This window comes from Asterias amurensis, chromosome 7 (genome assembly GCF_032118995.1).
Source record: "Asterias amurensis chromosome 7, ASM3211899v1".
NCBI lineage: Eukaryota > Metazoa > Echinodermata > Asteroidea > Forcipulatida > Asteriidae > Asterias > Asterias amurensis.
The window spans coordinates 7271970-7296564 of record NC_092654.1 but is presented as its reverse complement, the minus strand read 5'-3'; the positions used below and the strand labels follow the sequence as shown (position 1 = coordinate 7296564).

At 39.5% G+C, this 24595-nt stretch overlaps 1 protein-coding gene and 3 non-coding genes across 4 annotated transcripts in view; 1 reads left to right on the top strand and 3 right to left on the bottom strand.

Moving 5' to 3' along the window:
- Positions 1–470: 470 nt before the first annotated feature.
- Trnam-cau (transfer RNA methionine (anticodon CAU)) lies at positions 471–542 on the bottom strand. The gene has a single exon. It is a non-coding gene; the product is annotated as a tRNA-Met (tRNA).
- A 1537-nt stretch (positions 543–2079) lies between these two features.
- Positions 2080–2151, bottom strand: Trnam-cau (transfer RNA methionine (anticodon CAU)). Its single transcript has one exon. It is a non-coding gene; the product is annotated as a tRNA-Met (tRNA).
- A 1609-nt stretch (positions 2152–3760) lies between these two features.
- On the bottom strand, positions 3761–3832 carry Trnam-cau (transfer RNA methionine (anticodon CAU)). Its single transcript has one exon. It is a non-coding gene; the product is annotated as a tRNA-Met (tRNA).
- Positions 3833–10103: 6271 nt separating this feature from the next.
- The window catches only part of LOC139940038 (uncharacterized), a 36382-nt gene continuing 21890 nt past the window's right edge, over positions 10104–24595 (top strand). Inside the window, exon 1 of the mRNA XM_071936235.1 lies at positions 10104–10387. The gene's annotated coding sequence lies outside the window, so the exon portion shown is untranslated. The remainder of the gene's footprint in view (positions 10388–24595) is intronic.

Genomic DNA, 24595 nt, shown 5'->3' with positions numbered 1-24595 from the left:
AAAGTGTTAGCAGAGCGATATTTCGATCCGGAAACCTTGGGTTATGGGCCCAGCACGCTTCCACTGCGCTATTCTGCTATCTTACAAAGAGATGCAAAATAGTGTACAAAACCATCTCAAAAATAGGATTTCACATTTTAACCACATTTACTTAAAGTGTTAGCAGAGCGAGATTTCGATCCTCGGACCTCTAGGTTATGGGACCAGCACGCTTCCACAGCGCCACTCTGCTAGCTCACAAAGTGATGCAAAACAGTGTACAAAACCATCTCAAAAGTAGGATTTCACAATTTGAACCATTTACTTAAAAAGTGTTAGCAGAGCGAGATTTCGATCCGGAAACCTTGGGTTATGGGCCCAGCACGCTTCCACTGCGCTATTCGGCTATCTTACAAAGAGATGCAAAATAGTGTACAAAACCATCTCAAAAATAGGATTTCACAATTTAAACACATTTACTTAAAAAGTGCTAGCAGAGCGAGGTTTCGATCCTCGGACCTCTGGGTTATGGGCCCAGCACGCTTCCACCGCGCCACTCTGCTTGTTGCACAGTGATGCATATTTGTTTTCAAAACTATCTAAAAAACTGGATCAAACAATATTTTGAACACACTTCAAAAAAAAAAAATCAAAAAACAGCGCCAATTTGCTTGCAACAAAGTCATTCAAAATAGTGTACAAAACCATCTCAAAAATAGGATTTCACAATTTGAACACATTTAAATTTCCTTAAAAAGTGTTAGCAGAGCGAGGTTTCGATCCTCAGACCTCTGGGTTATGGGCCCAGCACGCTTCCACTGGGCCACTCTGCTAGCTTACAAAGTGATGCAAAATAGTGTACAAAACCATCTCAAAAATAGGGTTTCACGTTTTGAACACATTTACTTAAAAAGTGTTAGCAGAGCGAGATTTCGATCCTCGGACCTCTGGGGCCCAGCACGCTTCCACTGCGCCACTCTGCTAGCTTACAAAGTGATGCAAAATAGTGTACAAAACCATCTCAAAAATAGGGTTTCACGTTTTGAACACATTTACTTAAAAAGTGTTAGCAGAGCGAGATTTCGATCCTCGGACCTCTAGGTTATGGGCCCAGCACGCTTCCACTGCGCCACTCTGCTTGCTTACAAAGTGATGCAAAATAGTGTACAAAACCATCTCAAAAATAGGATTTCACATTTTGAACACATTTACTTAAAGTGTTAGCAGAGCGAGATTTCGATCCTCGGACCTCTGGGGCCCAGCACGCTTCCACTGCGCCACTCTGCTAGCTTACAAATAGCCTTGCTCAAGGCAGTCGAATTATTCACTCCGAAAAAAGACCGCCGCTGTGTAAAAACCCACCCGTATTCACTGTGCGTAAAACCCACCCGTATTCACTGTGCGTAACATCGCACGACACGATGCCCCCGTACACTATCCGCATGCGGAGGCCGTCAGGCCGACAGCCTTGTAGGATCTGTGTTGAAGACACTGACCTCATTACTATAATAAGCGAAGAGTTCCTAAGGTCAGCTCATTACCATAATGCCCGCGAAAGACGAGACATGTTTACCTCACACACCACCACCACGGACGCATGATAGGGTCCAAAGGTCGTGATAAGGGAAGTGCGTGATTGGACGTCAAAATGAATAATTCATTTGCCTCACATCCTGTGTTGTCTGATAGGTCTGACGAACGATATACATATTCATGAGCTGCATACTAGCATATCCTCGAGCCCCCCCAATTTCGTCCACTATTGGAATTTTTTCAATACAACACATTAAAACGGGAAGATACAGATCCGACAAGGCTGTCGGCCTGACGGCCTCCGCATGCGGTTAGTGGTGTACGAGTGCGATGACTTGTGTGAACAGTATTCGTGCGATGTGACAGTGTGTAAACGGGTTGGTCATTCGGTGTGATCGCACACACCATGCACAGGGTATACGGCGGGTGGGTTTACAGCTGCGTCTTTTCGGAGCGAATAATGCGACTGCCTTGAGCAAGGCTAGCTTACAAAGTGATGAAAAATAGTGTACAAAACCATCTCAAAAATAGGGTTTCACATTTTGAACACATTTACTTAAAAAGTGTTAGCAGAGCGAGGTTTCGATCCTCGGACCTCTGGGTTATGGGCCCAGCACGCTTCCACCGCGCCACTCTGCTTGTTGCACAGTGATGCATATTTGTTTTCAAAACTATCTAAAAAACTGGATCAAACAATATTTTGAACACACTTCAAAAAAAAAAAATCAAAAAACAGCGCCAATTTGCTTGCAACAAAGTCATTCAAAATAGTGTACAAAACCATCTCAATAATAGGATTTCACAATTTGAACACTTTTAAATTTCCTTAAAAAGTGTTAGCAGAGCGAGGTTTCGATCCTCAGACCTCTGGGTTATGGGCCCAGCACGCTTCCACTGGGCCACTCTGCTAGCTTGCAAAGTGATGCAAAATAGTGTACAAAACCATCTCAAAATTAGAATTTCACAATTTGAACACATTTACTTAAAAAGTGTTAGCAGAGCGAGATTTCGATCCGGGAACCTTGGATTATGGGCCCAGCACGCTTCCACTGCGCCATTCTGCTAGCTAATACAAAGTGATGCAAAATAGTGTACAAAACCATCTCAAAAATAGGATTTCACAATTTAAACGCATTTACTTAAAAAGTGTTAGCAGAGCGAGATTTTGATCCTCGGACCTCTAGGTTATGGGCCCAGCACGCTTCCACTGCGCCACTCTGCTAGCTTACAAAGTGATGCAAAATAGTGTACAAAACCATCTCAAAATTAGAATTTCACAATTTGAACACATTTACTTAAAAAGTGTTAGCAGAGCGAGATTTCGATCCGGGAACCTTGGATTATGGGCCCAGCACGCTTCCACTGCGCCATTCTGCTAGCTAATACAAAGTGATGCAAAATAGTGTACAAAACCATCTCAAAAATAGGATTTCACAATTTAAACGCATTTACTTAAAAAGTGTTAGCAGAGCGAGATTTTGATCCTCGGACCTCTAGGTTATGGGCCCAGCACGCTTCCACTGCGCCACTCTGCTAGCTTACAAAGTGATGCAAAATAGTGTACAAAACCATCTCAAAATTAGGATTTCACAATTTGAACACATTTACTTAAAAAGTGTTAGCAGAGCGAGATTTCGATCCGGGAACCTTGGATTATGGGCCCAGCACGCTTCCACTGCGCCACTCTGCTAGCTTACAAAGTGATGCAAAATAGTGTACAAAACCATCTCAAAAGTAGGATTGCACAATTTGAACACATTTACTTAAACAGTGTTAGTAGAGCGAGATTTCGATCCTCGGACCTCTAGGTTATGGGCCCAGCACGCTACCACTGCGCCACTCTGCTTACTGACAAAGTGATGCAAAATAGTGTAAAAAACCATCTCATAAATAGGATTTTACAATTTGAACACGTTTTCTTTAAAAGTGTTAGCAGAGCGAGGTTTCGATCCTCGGACCTCTGGGTTAAGGGACCAGCACGCTTCCACTTCGCCACTCTGCTAGCTTACAAAGTGATGCAAAATAGTGTAAAAAACCATCTCATAAATAGGATTTTACAATTTGAACACGTTTTCTTTAAAAGTGTTAGCAGAGCGAGGTTTCCATCCTCGGACCTCTAGGTTATGGGCCCAGCACGCTTCCACTGCGCCACTCTGCTTGCTTACAAAGTGATGCAAAATAGTGTACAAAACCATCTCAAAAATAGGATTTCACAATTTGAGCACATTTAAATTTCCTGACAAACTGTTAGCAGAGCGAGGTTTCGATCCTCGGACCTCTGGGTTATGGGCCCAGCACGCTTCCACTGCGCCACTCTGCTTGCTGACAAATTGATGCAAAATAGTGTAAAAAACCATCTAAAAAATAGGATTTTACAATTTGAACACATTTACTTTAAAAGTGTTAGCAGAGCGAGGTTTCGATCCCCGGACCTCTGGGTTAAGGGCCCAGCACGCTTCCACTATATACGCCACTCTGCTTGCTAAAACGCTATGCAAAATAATGTACAAAACAATCTCAAAACTTGGATTTCACAATTAAAACACATTGAAATTTCCATAAAAAGTGTTAGCAGAGCGAGGTTTCGATCCTCGGACCTCTTGGTTATGGGCCCCGCACGCTTCCACTGCGCCACTCTGCTTGCTGCACAGTGATGCAAAAAGACAACTATTTTAGCGTTTGGCTTGCACAATTTGAGCACATTTAAATGTCCTTAAAAAAGGTGTTAGATCGATGTTTGATCGAGGCCAAGTCTGCCTTGACTGACGTCACAAAAGGAGTAGGCGGAGTCACCCCCTAAACAAATTTATCTATTTTTTTTCAAACATTTAAGTCGTGAAAAACAATTACTAAAACATGTTTATTTTTCATAAACATATACTCTTATGTTGTGACCTGGGGATTGTTGACATCCAGCTTGAAATAAATGGTCTTATTTGCTGAGAGGTGTAGGGACCTTTTTCAAGATTGATGCTCGGACGTTTTTACTTGGAGGGAGAATAACTCGACGGGCCCAGGGACTCCCCATATAAAATTGAGCAGAGAATAAAAGTTCAAGAGTCAATCAATAATTTTCCCTTTCAAGTTAAAAGCTGTGAGACTTTTAAGTATTTGTGACGGTCATAGAAATTGTACCCCACTGTTATTTTTATTGCACTTACTTATTATGTAACATTTAATTATTCAAGAGAGCGCCCTCTCTTGGACAGCATTCCAATTTCGCGCGCTTCCACCACCCTCATAATGATTCCAGCGAAGACCTGACAACATGTATTTTGTCGTCGTCTGTTTCAGGTAATAATCTTTTGGTTTATTTTCATACATTTTCCCTCTAAAATCATTATTCATGTACATTATTGTAAACTGGTGTTTATCTTCAACCACTATTTATTCTATTTTTATTCATTTCGAGATTATTAGAGCTTTAATGGAATTGATTGATTGCCGGACTAAAGATTTGTCCCGGTTTAGTTTTCTGAATACAAGTTTATTATTAATTTGTTGAACTATACCCTTGTAGTTTATTTGACAAGTATTGCTATTTATAAGTATTTGTTCTTTAAAACATTTCCGATCAGGAGCATCGGCCAAGTTTTATTTGCATTTAAGTTGTTGTTTTCCATCGATAATCAAGATGGCGCATGATGTGAAAATCACATGTCATGATCTTGAGACAACCCTGTTTACTTAAAGCCGTTTACGATTTCATTTAAAACTGTTTGTACATAAATACTGTTCTGTGATTATTTGTTTTATTAGTTAATTAAGATAATGATTCCAGCGAAGACCTGACAACATGTATTTTGTCTTCGTCTGTTTCAGGAAATAAAATGGTGCACCGAGTGCACCTCTATCCTTATACGACTATCTTAAGTATTAGAGAGGGTCACATATTTTTAGAGTATTTTTGAACATATAGCATTTTGCACTGTGTGCTATCATGGGAGGCTATTTGGTGGGGTGCACCCCTCCGAGTTGCTCCAAGTCCAAAATCAAACTAAAGTTAATAGCGCCCTCTGCAGTCGGAATTGAGCAAAATGCGGCTAAACCATAGAGCTATTATTATGGGCTAAACGCATCTTGAAACCAAGACTGGTGTTGTTAGACTTGCGCACAAGTCGTTATTGGTCTGACACGGTGAGACAGTTGAGTCGTTTGGTGTCGTAATGAGTGTGTTTAAACTGCTCTCGCGAGATAACTGCTCCACCGTCAAATGTGACCATGGGACCATAGTCATGAGAGCTTACATAAGGCTCGCGGGGCCCATCAGTCTCAAAAAAATATTGCCAGTGTTGCGGCAGTCGCAGAGGTAGTCAGAACACTATCACCGCGACAGACGACTTGTTCACAAGTCTAGTGTGAATTGTGTGAGTGCTATGTCCTCTGTTTTCATAGAGATATTTCATTCGATAATAGAAACATCTCTATTTGATGAACTAATAGAGAATATTATATTGTTGTGGTAGGAAAATTCTACATCGAAAATGCACATTTTATTACTCTATTTTTAGTAGAAACATCTCTTATTAATCGAGAGTATATCACGTGAATTTAATGTTTTACTTTATACATCCGATAGCAGAGATATCTCTATTTTGGATTAAATGTCAAGTACGTATATGACTCTCATTCTCTTTACATCGTGAAACCCATGATAAGACATTCAGCGCCACAATATTGTTAATGGAAGGCTCCCGGTACTCAAGTCACGCTCAACCTCTCTCAGTATGACGTCAAAGTCCATAACATAATGATCAAGAGGTCATTTGTCGTGTAAATGAAATTCTTGTTTCTCGCAGTATAAATGAAGGATGAAACCGTTATTGTACTTGAACTGTAATGACGGTTTAAAGGACGGCAGGAATCCAATGCATTGTTGGTTTTTCTTATTTTCACTCTCTTCGTGATGCTTGTGTGTCTTTTCGTTTCTAAAAAAGCATCGTCTGTCAAAATGTATTCAGAGACAACAAATTGACGAAAATAGTTTTAAATAACTTTATTATGTAAAAAAAACAAAACAAAAACTTTACCCGTTACTTAGAAGGTTTACTTTATCTTCCAAAAATTTTTTGTTTTCTTTCTGCATTATATGTATGTTTTGTAACACTGTTACGGAAGTTTAATTTTGTTCAATATCTTTAAACGAACAATAAAGACGTTTTGAAAAACTAATTGGAATCTCAGTGGCGCAGTGGAAGCGTGCTGGGGTCGATTTCACAAAGAGTTAGGCTAGGAGATATACAAATTGCATGGTTAGTCCTAAGTTAGGACGAGTAATTGGTCCTAACTCGAGATAAGACTGGTCCTTACTCTTTGTGGAATCCACCCCCGGACCCATAGCCCAGAGGGCCGAGGATCGAAACATTAGTTTGCTAACACTTTCTGGAAAGTTCAATTTGTTCAATTTATCGAAATTTGTCGAAATAGTTTTGGTTTTGAAAACTAATTTTCAAACTACTTTGCAAGCAAGCAAAGTGGCCTAGTGGGATCAAGGCAGCCTTTACATTTAAACGATCAGTTTATATAAGCGTACCACTTTGTTGTTTTAAAAATATCGGTTGTCGCATTATTTGCCACAAAGGTGCTAAGCATTCCTTTTTGTTATGGGTTGCTATTGGAATCCGTTGGGAGGGGCTGATGTAAGGACAAAACAACTTTAACTCTTAAGGGTCACCGAGTGAGTCGTAGTGAGACGTAGTAGTTGATTTAGTTTCTGCTCAAAAAACGGTTACTGGCATAGAGGCCTAAACACTTTATGTAATCCACCATCTACATAAACTGACAAATCTGCAGAGTTTAGAGACCGATCGGCCATCTGGGTCACGAGAGAAAAAAGTGAAAAATCGGTTATTTAGCACGTCATCGATAAAAATTAATAATAATAAACCACTCACTGAGCGATAAACTCCAAACGGGAAATTAGGTTTATTTATTTTCTCATCAAAAATGACATTTCAGACAAAAATATTTCAAGAGATAATTTCCAATATCATCATCATTAGACCGTGTAAATTTTATGTAAATCTGTGATCTTAGACGAGTCTTTTCTTACCAATTCTGTAATGTACCTTTGAGTAGCCCGAACACCGTCACGCACTTCGAGGCTCCTAGTCAGACGACCTTTGACCTTGCTTGTCACAATACTGGGTGCGTTCGATAAGCTTCCCTGGGTCTACCCCACAGTGCTCACCCTGGTGAGCCCCTGACAAGAGCTAGACGAACGATCACACTCGCCCTCTCGTGTATGGTGACGGCATGCACCTCAGGTCACCCCTAAGTGACCCACTCCACAAGCAGGGCACTGAGGGCTGACCCGGGTGAGCCCCGTCAAAGCTATTCGAACGTACCAGGGCAGACCGGGGTCGACCCAGGGAAGCTAAACGAACGCACTAGAGATCAGTGATATCAGTTGAATCTTTGGTTAAACAGGAAGAGATGTGTTCAACATCAATCAATGGTCGATTGACTTTGCAGACACGTTTAACACATACCACTACCTTGATTTTTGGGGTCGCACGCTGGGATCGAGTAAACCTTACATCTAAGGGTGCGTGCAACTAGCTTCCCTTGTCGACCCCGCGGTGCTCACTAGGGTGAGCCTCTGACAAGAATCGAACGCTCACTCACCCTTTCCGTGGTGACGTCATTCACCTGGGACATCCTCAAGTGACCCACTCCACAAGCAGGGCACTTGGGGCTGACCCGGGTGAGCCCCTGGAATGACGTAAAAGCTATTCAAACGCACCGGGGCAGTCCGGGGTCGACCCAGGGAAGCTTATGGAACGCACCCTTAGATTTAAAATCGAAAGTACGCCCTCTCACGTCAACACCGTTTGCTTGTCCGTCTATAGCCTGAACGTCTGACGTCCAGTCTAGTCCGTCTACATCTATTCAGCTACTTGTCTATATTCAGCATCTATTCATCGCTATGGTCTAGACTGGGCCCCTGTCTTTGCAGGGATGAAGACAAGTACTTGTATTTCAGGACCAGTGATTGCATTGGATACAGATAAACATGCAGTGACGTAAGCTCTATATGCATCTGTGTTTCAAAGGGGCTTCATGCCTGAAGTCTTTTATCAGACTCAAAATGTTTGAGTGGGAAATGTTCTATTTCTCAAAACTCTGTTGGCGACACGTTTCTCACAATGTTCTGTACTACCAACAGCTCTTTTTTTTTTTTTTTAGATAATAACTATTTTCAGATATTCCCTTTAGTGTCCAGTGCCCTTAGAAACATGCCACGTACTGTATATATTTTACTGGTCTTACGTAGCAGTAAGCTTGGATCTGGGCATGGACACTTATTGTCACGTGACTTTCATCCCAAGAAGCTCACCCCAAGCGATCTTGGATAAGACTGGTGGTTCGACCGAACAACTCACATTCTAAGACAACCCTCTAGCTAACATCGATTTGTTAAAATCGAACTCAATATTTATAAATCACACAGGAATGGCGTTGAAGTTGAAGTGTTTCATTCGCCCACTAAAACATTGTGTTGTTGAATGTAAATGATGTAGTAAAATATCCGAAGAAACAATTGAACTAAAAAAGCAATTCAAACCGAAAGCGCTCTTTTTCATTTGGACTTCTATCGATTTAAAAACAAACTTAAAATCGAAGTGAAATCTATCATTTCCGTCAATCTTTAATCTTATAATAGTTTATATAAGTCTTAATGTAAAAGTTATACTTCTGCTTGTCGTAACATAATTGTCTTCATCCATGAATACCACCAGAGTTTACATTACATAAATCGTGTGAATGTTATTCACTGTAGGCCATTGTGCCACTAACATCCCTTACATACAGTTAACGTTTTTATGTTGTATCTCCGTTTGGTACAATTGATCTTGTTCATGTTGTATACCTGGTTTGTTCTATTTGTTCATCAAAATCAGAACTGTCCCAACTGCCGCTTGTTTGGTATCCCATTGTCACTGAGATCACACGCAAGAATAATTGTGATCACAGCATAATGTGAGAAATAATCACCAATGATTGTTTTACACAGAGGAAAGTACATCTGGGGTTCACTGGCAATTAATTTTGATAATCAAAGAAAAGAAAAGAAAAGAAAACAGTATTATAATCAATGAACGTGACATTGGGTATCGCTTATCGTCATGTTTGTGAGAGAAAATTCCCTTTACTTTTTCCAAAATAAAGCAAATGGAATTATATCGGAAACGAGTTTGCGATCACAATGTCGGCTGAGTCTTTGATCCTTGATGCAGAGAACAATCAAATTTTTTGCAAAGATCAAGGCAGCTTGCTTATCCGCCTATCACTAGATTATACAGGTAACATCTGTGCCAAATTCACCGCAAATATGGGGTGATCACGTTGAACCAACTCGCCAACACCAAGGCAACCTGTCCCTTTAATTGTCCATAATGTAGCTGGTCGTATTTACATAAAGAAACGAACCAACAACAGAGTATCAAGTGGAGAGCGCATGCTCACACCTACCTATTTCCTGATTGGTTAGCTCCACGTACGTCAAAGTGTTCAGCGGTGCGGGCTTCAAACTTCAACATCTCTTGTTATGCTCGTCAGCTAACGTGGTTCTTAATCGCATACTCTTACAACGTTCCGGCTGCTTACATCTCTCCCCAATTCCGTCTGCATCTAACCAACAAAGGGACCTCCCCTGTTAATTTGTTCACTTTTTTGATCGAATTGATCTGATTTTCAGTTTTGATTCCCACTAGGAACACGAACTTGACGTGTTTAAAACGAACTGTCGGTATTTTGGTTACTTCTTGTTGAGCTGCAAGGGGCCACATCGCTACTGTTTCTCTCGCATTGCTTGTATTTTGACTGATTGAACTTATCAACACCTCTCCGTATATAGGAAGTTCTGCTCGAGGTAAGTGAGTACAGTAATAAGAGCTTTATCAACCAATGCATTCACAATTTTGTCGATGGTATTTTGATCGAAGAACACACTGTCAATTGTTCAGTTAAATGATACCTGTGTTCAGTTTTGATATACGGTGGAATTAAACTAAAATTGGTAGAACAATCTCATCTGATTTGATTATCAACAAAAGCCGCCGTAACTCTGACCTTTTAAAAAAGGTTGTTTGTCATTTCCTGAGTTTTAATTTGAGTTTACACAATTGTAAACAAAGATCTGAAATGAATATGCTGTGAAGAGCAGACTTTCTTCGAAGTGCTGTCTTAAAGCCATTGGACCCTTTCGGTACAGAAAAAAAAAAAAAAAGTTCACAGATTTACAAATAATTTACAGGGTTTACAGAAGGTAATGGTGAAAGACTTCTCTTGAAATATTAGTCCATGAAATGCTTTACTTTTTGAGAAAACGGTAAAACAATATAAATTCTCGTTAACGAGAATTACGGATTTGTTATAAACACATGTCATGACACGGCGAAACGCGCGAAAACAGGAGTGGGTTTTCCCGTTATTTTCTCCCGACTCCGATGTCCGATTGAGCCTAAATTTCCACAGGATAGTTATTTTATATATAAGTTGTGATACACGAAGTGTGGGACTTGGACAATACTGTTTACCGAAAGTGTATAATGCTTTAACAAACAAACAAATTTCTCACCCAACATTTAAAGTGCTCTGAATTTGAGACAACATTTCTGAAACAAATTTGTTTTATAAATGACATTAACAATGCATTAAACATTGGTGTATGTTGTAATGTTAAGGGCAGTGGCATAAACACTGGGCACAGGCCACATGGGGTCCTGCTCGTCAAAGAGGCTGCCCATATAATAAAATAGTTTTAAAAACAGAAGGGAAAGCGTAGGGGTGGGTAGAGTGGGGCAAGATACATTCACACGAGCCCCTCCTATTCCCATAACCCTCCTACACATACCCCCACAGCGTTGTATTGCAGTTGCTCTGCGGACATTTCTTTGCTCTGTACACTAACAAGGCAACTCCTATTATTCAACCCTGTTAACACACTGTATGGACACTTCTCACTTAGTGTATCTAAACATAGGCATAAAATAACAAACCTGTGAAAATTTGAACTCAATTGGTCGTCGAAGTTGCGAGATATGAATGGAATAAAATACCCTTGTCACATGAAGCTGTGTGCTTTCAGATGCTTGATTTCGAGACCTCAAATTCTAAACTTGAGGTCTCGAAATCAAATTCGTGGAAAATTACTTCTTTCTCGAAAACTACGTCACTTCAGAGGGAACCGTTTCTCGCAATGTTTTATATAGGTTTTCTCGGTCAATTTCGGAAAATGAGCAGCCAATTTAACCACCAAGCTATTCTATTTCGCGCAAAATCGAATGCTACTCAAAAGGGTCATTCGATTTCGTTTTGGGATTAGTCAAATGTAATGTTGCGTCATTGGAATTAACAAAATAATCATTCAATTTCTTAATCCATCAAAGCAGCATTCAAATTCGCAGACGCTTCTTGAGGCGTGTGTGTCACGAAAAAGAATGACGCTATACGCTAAATTGAACAGAGTGCCAAAGGAATTTGACTCGACCCAAAACGAAGTTGAATGGCCGAATTCTGAATTTGAAACGCAGTAACAACTGAAGAGGCAAAACAGCTTTAATTCGAACGCATGAAAATGAAATTGACTGCTCATTTGCCGAATTTGACCAAGAAAACCTATACTATCAACCTCTCCCCATTACTCGTTACCAAGTGAGGTTTTATGCTGATAATTATTTCGAGTTTAGTGTCCACTGCCTTTAACGTCCCTATACGTTACCTATACTAGTCTTGTTTTCAGGTAGGGCCTATAAACAGCAGCGTTAAAACACATACCTGCTGAAGCATACTTTAATTCCCACTGCTCACTAAGTCAATGCTGTTTTCTGGATGCACCACTGTACGTGACAATGATCCAACCTATATTGTAATTATTGGTGAATTTGTGAAAGAAATTGATGATGTTTACCAAATTGAATCAATCTCCATTTGTACCGGATCGTATAAAGTGTTAAGTTATCTCGTGATGTTTAATGCGCACACAAAGGTAAATGATTGGTAACAGAACTGAACATTAATTATAATGCCTTAGTATTGACACGAGATAGATAAGGAACTTCGTGGCATTTACATTCAACGGAATACTGATTCGCTAGACACAAAAAATATATTGAAAAAATATATATAAATACCGAAATCATTTGCATTCCCACCTTTTCAAGGATAACTTTGTTTCTAGAAATTGTCTCGGGGTTCCTGATAGAACAAGAATATAAATATAAATTAATGGAAGTGTGAAAGGTGTGTAAAATGATGGCTTGATCACGAGTTGTCATCCATTAAGAGTAAAAAAGTATAACTACAACAGAATAATATCAGACAATTACTTGGTAAACTCGCGTGTGCATGAAGGTGAATCGATATTCACTTAATAAATGACTGAAATGATTCGGTTACACTATCTCAAATTAGATAAGCCAGTGTTTTCATTCGATACAAAATTATCTGGAACGAAAATAAATTTAGACGCTATTCAAACATTTTTTGGTCTTGTGTGTCTGAACGCAAAAGCGAAATAACTGTTACTGTGAAAATAAATATATCATAATGTCTAGCATAGTCGAAATAAGATATGTATGTCAAAATGTCTGTATAATGTATATTTAAACATTTTTTACATCTATGTTTAACCAGAAAGAAAATAAGAAAAAAAAAAAAAAGTAGAGAAAGATAGAAACGGGGAAACACCTAAAACAAATAACTAACTTTGAAATGTGTGCTATTTGTTGAAAACTTCAAATCAGCTTAAAAATTGTAAAGGAATGAGACTGTTCCTTGACCAAGGAAAAAAAGAATCACAATCAAACATGAACTCCCTTTTCGACAATGTTTTAGTTAAAACATCATTCAGGATGATTTGCACTTTTGGCAACTCTAAATAAGTAAGTTAAAGATTTCAAACAAAATAACTTCAAATTTATTATATTCCACACAAGATACCAAAAGGAAACTAATTTGAACCTTCACGACTTTGGAAACACCAACACCGATTTAGAACTTGCAAGACATGTAATAGTATTAACAGGTTATACAATGATTGTGAATACGCAAGCAGCCTACACAAGAAATTTAACAAAGCAACCAAGTTTAATTAAAAAAATAAAATAAAAAAATTTACGCCTGTCATTCCTAATAAAATGAGAACATCAAACTAAGCTTTTTGGCTAAAATCTTTGCAGGTTGGGATTCGAATAATTTAGGTTTCTATTATAAGATATTAGGCATATTCAAATAATATACTTCAGTCTGTATTCATTTCGGGGTCATTTTTCTCAGGTTGCAAACGGCGATAATAAATTCAAATCATTATAAGTTTGTCAAAGCCATAACTCATTATATCAATACATTAGGTGTAAGTTTGTGGGGAATCTACCACTGGATTGTCGCCTCCAGAACATGGTCAAGTTTTCTTCCTCACTTTGAAAGACAATTTTTTTCAATTATTCTGCATACAATATGACTCGTATTATTCTCTAACAGTATAATGAAGTAACGTCTCAGCTGCAGTATTCCAGATACGACTATGACTGGTCAATAAGTGTTATTCAATTATCTGCTCGTTACAATCCTGTAGTAGTTCCTTGATTTAAAAAACAAAAACAAATTTGCGGGAATTAAATGAAGTTTTTCTTTCAACCTGTTCCCTTTTCTTGATTTTATAATTCTTTTCAATATTTGTTCGATGCTGTATTGTAGCCTACCTAAATGAACAGAAAACAAATACAAACTCCATACTAATAATAAACCAAAACCAAATCCTCCAACTACGGGCAAAACTCAAATTCCTTTTTATATAAAAACATTTGTAAAATGTTAAAATTATTTAAATGTAGACGAACAGTGAACCTTTCCACAGGTTGAATATCAGACTCAATAAAACATATTCCGTAACTATAACCTTATCCAATTATACTCCTCAACTATAAAAAAAATATATATATAAAAAAAAATTAAAACCTGATCCATCCCTATCCCTAAAAGCAAACTTTTAACCTAATCCCTTGAACTAAAAGAGTGCTTTTTGTGATCCAAATGGTATAATTTCAAGTAGTACAAACTGCTTTTATGGTAACCCCATGAACTGTTGAGGACTGCGTCAATTCCTGAAATTGAGACAGGTTACATAGACGAACGTGTTTGATCAGCATGGAAATGATCCCATTGGCTACCACCATGTCAACTTTATATTCAAATCACTATTTGCCAGTCTTTCTAGTATGATTTACACTCATTAATGAAATCCAAACCATCGATAAATACATTGTTTACTTTAAAGTGTAATGAAACGTTCTTTCAACAGATCGGAAGGGGGTAAACGCAATAGTTTTACATAATATTATCACAAATAATACCCCTTATTTTTGCATTAGGTTTGGTAACAGAGTGTTTTTGAAATTGAAACCATGTATTTTCAAGAAAATAGCAATGGAAATATAGAATGCATGGAACTCACTTGATGATTACGAAGTGCTAAAATATATCTATATAATATAACAAAAAATACAGAAACGCACTTACTTTTGTACTTTTTAAATTGGAATCCTGCTTTAAAACAAGAGGATTATAAAGCAACAGATTATAATTGTTGTTGATATATTGTCCAATTTATACTGTGTTACATCAATGGTGGTTACATCTATGATTATTGATGGTTTTGACTAAATGTTTGACCAAGATGCACCTGTCTAGTTGCGGCGTTTCTTTCATCTCAATATGAAGTCAGAGAGACAACCTTTTTAACATCTAAAAATAACGATTGGTTCCAGACAAGGAAATTAGTATGGACAATTAAAATAAGCAGATTTGCACATTAGCCGTTTACTGACGTTGCTTCCCTGGCCAATTTAACCTATTAACTAACTTGCATGCTATTTAACCACAAACGTTTTAAATTAATCGAGTAATGTTTGTTTGGATCCAGCAGTTAAAATTGAGCGACCAAATCTTAATGATAAGGAGCTTAATTGTTCCCTTGATTAATTTCCCGTAATACCTATAAAAGTTGTAATGTTTCCTTAAAGACAATGGACACTACTGCCAATTGTCAAAGACCAATCTTCTCACATGGTGGATCTCAACATATGCATAAAATAACAAACCGGTGAAAATTTGAGCTTGATTAACCGTCGGAGTTGCGAGATAACTATGAAAGAAAAAACACTCTTGTCACACGAAGTTGTGTGCTTTCAGATGCTTGATTTCAAGACCTCAAATTCTAAACTTGAGGTCTCGAAATCAAATTCGTGATAAATTACCTCTTTCTCGAAAACTACGTTACTTCAGAGCATGGAGGAAGGAAGAGAAGGAGCTCGAACGAAGGGACTTCAAAAGTCGAACCTTCGGTACCGCGGTCGCTTAACGACACCTCGTAATCACCCACATACCTTATACAGACAATGGGCGACCTGGCGTATGTGAATTTGCGCGTGCGCACTTGGTTCTTCACTCAACTATGGTGTCGTATGTCGTATGGATATAATACAGAAAAACCAACTTTGTTGAGACCTGATAAAAATTGTGTACACTTGTGCCCACCAAATCGAAAAACACAATTGAATACCTACCACCCTCGTGTGGTAATACCCAAACTTTGAACCACCGCTTGTGACCGGAAAGTCACAAAAAATGTAAAAATATGCCATGATGTTTCCGTGAAACACCACAAACGGTAAATGAAAACGTGTATATTCACAATTCTTGTCTCCAATGATTCAACTTTACAAGCAGGCAAGAGCGCAGACTGGCGGTACCACACGTTCTGTACAACGAGATTTAATCCAGCTCGTTAATCGGCCGTCCAGCTGGAGGTCTCCTATCTTTTTCCACTGGCCAGAGAGGGGCATTGTCAGAGTATTCTTTTGTTACTCTGCGGTTTTGCGGGTCGTTCGAGCTCCTTCTCTTCCTTTCTCCATGTTCAGAGGGAGCCGTTTCTACAATGTTTTATACCATCAACCTCTCCCCATTACTCGTTACCAAAGCCCTTTTCACACTGCAGGTATTTCCCGGGAAATTCCCTGGAAATGTTAGTCGATCTGTTCACACTACAAAACATTTCCCGGGAAATAACATTTTCCCGGTAAATAATTTACCCAGTTAAGGGGTAGGGTTAAAGGAGTTAACCCCGGGGAAAAACGTTTTTCCCGGGAAAAGCAGCTAGTGAGAACGAAAGCGGGTTTAACTTACCCCACTTTTGCTTCCACTGTGTTGAGACGTCATTAATCTCGAAAGGTCACAGACGTCAAAAATAGCGCGCCAAATAATTCGCGTGGTAACAATAGCCCTTTTTTGTTTTCTCCTTCTGAAAGTGTTTACGTTTAGGTACGAAAATAAAAGTGAATTACATCTGTAATTAACAAATAAATATATGAATTAAAAAATTGACCACGTGAATGGAATAGGAATAGAATAAATAGTTGGCGTGAACAAGCTTCCTTCTCGTACACACGCCATGTGTGTATGGTATTTTGTATTTACATGTACTTGGCCGTTGGTGGACTTTTGTTGTACAGAGTCAGATTTGAGTTCTTAGATCGACATTGCTATCTACCACCTGACAGTAAATATTTTAGTTCAATCTGTTGCTCAATTTCTTACGATGGGTAGAAGTGACCGATGGAGTGATGATAACACTTTGAAACTAGTTGCATTTTTGGCCGACGATGCAGTCCAAAAACAGCTAGATGGGATAGGCCTACAAGAAACGGGAAAGTTTTCTCAAAATTGACTGACTGCCTGCGTGAAGCTGGATATGAACGGACCCCTGCCCATTGCAGAAAAAACTGAAAACCTCGGGGAAAAAAGACTATAGGTCGGTAGGATAATAGTTTTGATTTTCAAGGCCTAAATATTTTCTATTGCATAAGTGTTCTCCTGCAAAAGATTTTTTTTTTAGAAGAAACATACACATTTAAAAGTCTTTATGAAGCCATGAAAAAAATGCTAGCCAATATAGGGTTAAAGCCTATTCCGTGTTCTTTCTTTGCACGATGGGAAAACAGCACTGTTGATGTTGGAAGGGAAGAATGCTTCTTTTTCTTTCTAATGCTATTGTCAGATTGTGCAAAATCGACCATGCGGTATTTTTTTCTATAAAACCTTTAATTATCTTGGCCCTAACATCATGGACATTATTATGCAATCCTTCGAAAACGCCATTCAGAAAATTTCTAGGCCTTACCCCAGGGTTGATTCCCTTAACCCTGCCCCTGAGCAGGGTTAATTATTTCCTGGAAAAACGTCATTTCCCGGGAAATTCCCGGGAGTGTTTTTGTAGTGTGAACAGATCAACCAAAAGTTCCCGGGAATTTCCCGGGAAATAGCTATAGTGTGAACAGACAAAAATTGAGATGAACGCCAACACAAAACCTCTGGGTAAAACACGGACACAAAAGTCCACTCAATTACAGTTCTCAAAAGCAAAAAAAGCTGTCGCAGAGTAGAAAGCTCCCTTTCGCTTTTTCTAATAGCAACTTGCTCCCACCAGTGGCCGCTCTTCATGGTAGACCAGATTGACCTTTGACCAATTCTTCCAGCAAGTGCCATGAAACCCGTCAATCGCACGACAAATTCCATCCGATTGTTATACCGCATGTCTTTAAAACACTGTCACAACAATTATCTTCCCCTGACAAGCCGTCAGCGACGTCTTCCCCGAACTGCAAGACTTCTTCTCCGCCGTTATCACACAATATATTGGTATAACAACACGCAAATACACAATTAATGTGCAGCCATTTTGGGTCGCATGTGGCAAGGATTTTGCAGCCGGCCACGTGGCATTGTGGGAACGGACTTCCGTTCACAAACATTGTAACTTCCGCATGGGCTGACCTGTTTACCACATTACCTGGGGTTTGATCGTAAGTGTGAAACGACCGTGCATATTCCTGGGAAATAGTACTCCCGGGAGTTACCAAATTGGGATAGTGAGAACGGTTGCTGGGGTGGCGGTGGGGTTAAAAACTCCCGGGATTTTCCCGGAAGTTTATTTCCCGGGAAATGGTTCTGTAGTGTGAAAAGGGCTCAAGTAAGGTTTTATGCTGATAATTATTTTGAGTAACTACCAATAGTGTCCACTGCCTTTAAAGAGACAGTCTTTTCACTTCGTATATCTCAACATATGCACGAAAAACACCATTGTCACACGAATTTGAGTGCTTTTAGATGCTTGACTTCGAAACCTCAAGATTTAATTTTGATTTCTCGAAATCAAATTCGTTGAAATTTACTTCTTTCTCGAAAACTATGTACTTCAGAGGGAGCCGTTTCTCACAATGTGTTATACTATCAACAGCTGCAGCTCCCCATTACTCGTCACCAAGTAAGGTTTTATGCAAATCATTGTAGTGTCCACTGCCTTTAAGCATTGATTTGTCGCAATTCTTTATGCTAGTTCTTCAACTTTATCATACAAATTATATAGGCTTATTTTGTTTTCCACATAAGTTTATCATCCCAAAAAATATCCTTTTATACGAAGGGAATATTTCTTCACAATACGGAAGGTGTATAAATCGAGGTCGTGAGAGCGTCAATGAAATGAGAAAACCAACAGATTAACCATCTGAAAGGACGAGCCATTAGAAACAAGCAATTGGTAATAATTTATAGTGGTAATTGTTTCCTTATGCTACTGGCAGTGAACTTCCCCTACAATAAAAATAAAGAACGTTTAGGGTGAAAATCCCAGACCACTTGACACGCGTCCCACGCTATCTGTGTACAATCCTCCTGGAAATGGATACCTATCAGTATTTAATGATGATTCTGACAGAAGAACATTGATTTGTGAAGCAACGTCTTAGTATAATAAGTGACAGATTCACGCCCTTGTAAGCTCTATCACCTTATCTGAATGTCAATTGTAGCTAGGCCAATCGTGCAGGTGGCCCTGGCAAATAAATGAGTGCTCTTAGACAAGTGCAGCAGCGTGATAATTGATGAGCCTGTGCTTGATTTTTAATTGCTATTCATGTGCAGAATTGACTCGACCTCTCACTGATGCTACAAGTGGGAAGGGCGAATAAAACACTCCACGTCTACACACCACTTGAGGTGACTAGCTGTTATTGCATAATCTTACTGTAGAGTTTTGCACACGGTGAGCTTTCGTGACTTATTTCCCGCCTAAAAGTGAGCGTAGTTTTGTAAGCAAAGCACGACATAGCTGGACCAAAATAGCGGGAAAACAAAAGAAAACTGTTGATGAATAACTAATCTACTCGTAAGGAACGAGTCTGAAAGAAAATAAATCGGTGTTCAGATGTCGACGGTCTTTAACGATTGTTTTGAAAGACATACCCATCCCAAATGTTAATTTGTAAATATCTACAGGCAGAACAACCTGTTAATTTAGGATCGAGTAATCGGCGCCGAAACTAGGTTAACATTTAAGGGGGCCATAACGGGGTGCACACTTTTTATAGGGTTCACTTCTGGCCGAGTAAAACTTAAGTTAATGTTTGCATTTTCCGAGTTTTTATCCGGTTACTTTATATCTCAAAACTTCAGATTTTAAATAGGGGTATGTTGGGTTGGTCCAACCCCCCCCCCCCCGGTCCAGTTACGCCATTGAAAGCAATGCCGTTGATCATAGCAGCACATATTTTACTCTAAACTTGTGAGTCTTTAAACTTTGCAGTTGAATCTGAAGAGAAGATCCACCACATTCAAATTGGATGCAGATGTCTGATATTGAAACAAAGTTGACCGATAGCATGGTGTGGTAGCGCAGACACACCATCTTGTAAAGGCTGCTGGGTAGTTTACCCCTTCCTTCAAACGGACTTTCCCTAATTGACGATAGTCTTTATTTGTCACCTGTGTTTTATGTTGCTGCGGTGTCAGGCAAACAAACGGCCTTGCCCTCTAAGCTCTAAGCCTCGTCTTTATTCAAACTGGTATGAAGTATGAGTTCTACCTAAAACTTGAACTACTCGTCTCTCCAACTGATAATCTGTTGAATTAGGTTTTTAATTTGAATCCCTCTCGTCGCACGACGGAAGGCCGACAACCGCTATGGATGATGAGCAACATGTGACGCACGACGGAAGGCCGACAACCGCTATGGATGATGAGCGACATGTGACGCACGACGGAAGGCCGACAACCGCTATGGATGATGAGCGACATGTGACGCACAACGGAAGGCCGACAACCGCTATGGATGATGAGCGACATGTGACGCACGACGGAAGGCCGACAACCGCTATGGATGATGAGCGACATGTGACGCACAACGGAAGGCCGACAACCGCTATGGATGATGAGCGACATGTGACGCACGACGGAAGGCCGACAACATTTGTTTGCTTCAAATAATTGTTTAGCTTTTTTCTAAAATTTGTTTCCGTCGAATGTTTTTCTGGTACATGTTTGTTTCTTTTTTCGCCGCATTTTTAATTTTAATTTCGCCGACTGCCGCCGAAATTAGTGTTTAAATTCCAGCAAATCAAAGCACACTATTCTCTAAATTACAATGAGTAGAACAGTGCCTATAGGCATTTAGTCTCCTTCCTCCCTAATGTCCGTTCCACCCCCTCCCCCACCTACACCTGTTCTTCCGCCGACTTTGCCCATAACCGTTTTTCCCCCTCAAATAGAAAAGTGCACTTGACACCTCAAACGTTTTTCAAAGCTACTTCTTTTTCAAAACATGATTCTCACTCGACAAAACCCCTTAGGCTTTTAACTTTTTGTAAAAATGCGACGGAAGAAACTGCGACGCAAAAAACAAAACTGCGACGGAAACTAAAGATGCGACAACAAATTGTATCGTGCATTGAGGTTGTGCCTTTGTTGATGCGCTGTGTGCCATGGGACAAATAACTGTAATATAACCAAATAGGTTCAATGTTAAATAATGCTATGTCTTTGGTATACACATGGGGAGCAATGTGGAAACATAATGGGGCTAACTATACCAATTATCCTAAATTCATAAATATCTCAGACAGTTTCGCTATTCCTATTGGTGGAGAGCGCGTCACGTGGGTGTGTATAAACCTTTGTTTATGACCAGTAAAAAGTGTTGGAACATGGGCGTGACACGTGAGCTTGCACCTGTGCTTATAAGACAGTTTCTTCATTCCTATTGGTCGAGAGCAACGGCCGGGACAGCTGTGCCACATGTGAATGGGAATCAAAGTGTGTTGAATCGGTTTTCAACTATAGTGGTTTAAACCCGCCGAGGCCTGGTTCTTGATCATTTACCTCGACTTCGTCTCGAAAAATTATCAAGAACCAGGTCCCAGTTTCATAGCGCTGCTAAGCGGCCGATTTTGTGCTTACTGTGCATTTTCTAACAATAAGCACACGAAAAGGCATACTAACCTTCCGGTGCTAACCGCACGAAAATAAATGACGTCACAATGCAAACCCACGGTAAACACGCAATATAGCCGACCAATTTGTCTGCTAACCTGTGAAATACGCTAAGGCTTATAAAGCAAATTTTTCTGCTTCTGCGCTATGGAATTGAGCCCTGGCCTCGTTGGGTTTAAAACACTAGTTGAAAACCTCTTCACCACACATTGATTCCCTTACTAATGTATGTTTTTTCCATTACCGTGACAGTATAATTCAAATATTCTTGTCGTTTTTGTCTTTCTTCAAAACTGTTGTGTTGGGATTTAAACTGTTGATGTTGGAAATATAATCAAGTGAAGTTTGCGGGGACATTCATGTAATTTTAGAGCTGTGATTGCTCCGTAAAGAACCGGTGGTTCGAAAACAAACTGGACGTTTGGTTCAGTATGCTTCTGAATACGATCGGAGCACACTGATCGAAACGTCAAGTTGATTAGATATTGGTGATTCGGCTCGGGCCTTTATCGCACGGCAATTCGACCCTGTCTGTTTTAAACGGCCGTGAAAGAACTAGTCGCTACCCTTTTATTCCCTTATTAATAAAGAAGCGTATTAAATACTGCTATTACATAGCAAATGCAAATATTTAATCAATGTACAAAATATACACAGAAACAAATTAAAGCAGTTTTTCGTGACATAACCACGAAATAAGGAAAAACAAAGGCACTTAAATAAATTAAAAACAAAACAATGTATAATGTCACAAAGTGACATCAAAAGGTTCAAATGAAAACCCTATACATGACAGCCATCAAATAAAGGCAAACTAATTAGAACTTAAAGATAAGTCTGCCATCTTGAACAAAACACACAAATTTGTAAACTTTATTGAAACTACATGTTCTGAGTCAGTTACTTTCCATGACCAAGACGTTTTTCAGTGCTTGTTTGAAACATTGAACAATATTAACTTGGGTGTACAATTTGTCTTCATTGAAAACAAGATCGCATCTACATCTCAAAATAACCTTAATCATCGTTGTGAGTTACTGTGATGTTACGCGGCCTTTGTGTAACTTTAGTTGTTACCTGGAGTAAAGACAAATAAAGGAACGCGAATAAACGTGAATTGTGTTTCTAACTGAACTAAATTCTGTGGGAGAAACTTTTTCACCACTTTTAGGTGTACTTTTTGTAATACTGTTATCAGACATAATATGATCCTTATTTAAACCATCGAACTCATACATTTGAATGATTAGATCTTAGATTCAAACATTATTGCGGAGAAATGCATAATTTCAACAAAGTAACCCACCTACATAGTTTTGAAAGTGATATAGGTGAACACAATTATTCCTTAGAACGAACAAAAATTCGTTCTAGCGAAGATTTTTTTATGATTTTCTTCGTTCAAACGGGGAACAATGTTTACGTTCGAACGAAGATTAGACTTGCGATCGTTTGCTGACAGAGACACAGACGCACTGCCGGTGGAGGCACGATAGCAGTCACGTCTTCAGATCCAAACCTACAAGTAAGACGTTGACCAACATAGTTGTTGATGTGACTTCGGGCGTGTCTGCAGCGTCGTCAACAATGGCGTCTTTGTCTCAATGCACACACGTGCGCTCGCCCCGGGTTTGCTAACATTTTCGTTCGAATGAAGTTTGTTTTCGTTGCGAAATTGTTTCCTTTGAACGAAGAATTTGTTCATAATTTTCACACATTCTTGAAAATCCCCGAACCTTTTTATTTTTGACAAAACATTACATTATATTTAAACGAGAAAAAAAGAATTAGCTGTTGCAAACAACTTACCAACCAAATGGACCGAGGGTATAAATGCAAAAAATAGTTAATGGCCTGACGTTTCGACCCTAGCAGAGTCTTTCTCGAAGGCTAAATGACAACACAACAAAAACACAACTTATTGTCGTCCTCTTTGGTAAGAGGGCGGAAGGGGGTTGTTTAGCGTGGCGGACAGTGTTAACATCGAGCGCAGAAGCTTGCATTTTCATGTCAGGAGGACCGAGGAGAGCCTGTTGAAAGTTGGACAAAGGTACACGAGGGCAGACAAAGTTGGGCCGAAGGAATACAAGAGGGAAAGGAAGGAGGAAAGACATAAAGATTGGAGGAACAAACCACTTCATGGCCGGTTCTTGAGGTGTACTGAGGAAGTGGCCAGCAGCAAGTCATGGAATTGGTTAAAGAGTGGAGAACTAAAGAAGGAAACAGAGGGCTTGATTACTGCGGCGCAAGACCAGTCTCTAAGGACAAATGTAATGAAGGCAAGGATAGAGAAAGCAAACGTCTCTCCTATGTGTAGAATGTGCAATAAAGCAGAGGAGACTGTATTTCATATTGTTAGCGAATGCAGTAAGATGGCCCAAACGGAGTACAAAGGAAGACATGACAAGCTGGCCAAGGTGATTCACTGGGATCTGTGTAAGATGTATGGTGTCAAAGTGCTTGCGAAATGGTACGAACATGTTCCGGAAAAAGTTGTAGAGACCGACCAGGTCAAGATCCTTTGGGACTTTAACATTCAGACCGATCATGTTATACCACATAGGCGTCCGGATGTTGTGCTATTAGATAAGACGAAGAAGATGTGTCATCTCATTGACATAGCTGTGCCAGGTGATATAAGGGTAGCTTCGAAGGAGATGGAAAAGATCGAGAAGTACCAGGACCTGGCTAGGGAACTTCGTAAGATTTGGCAGGTAAAGGTAAAAGTAGTCCCCGTGGTGGTTGGAGCACTTGG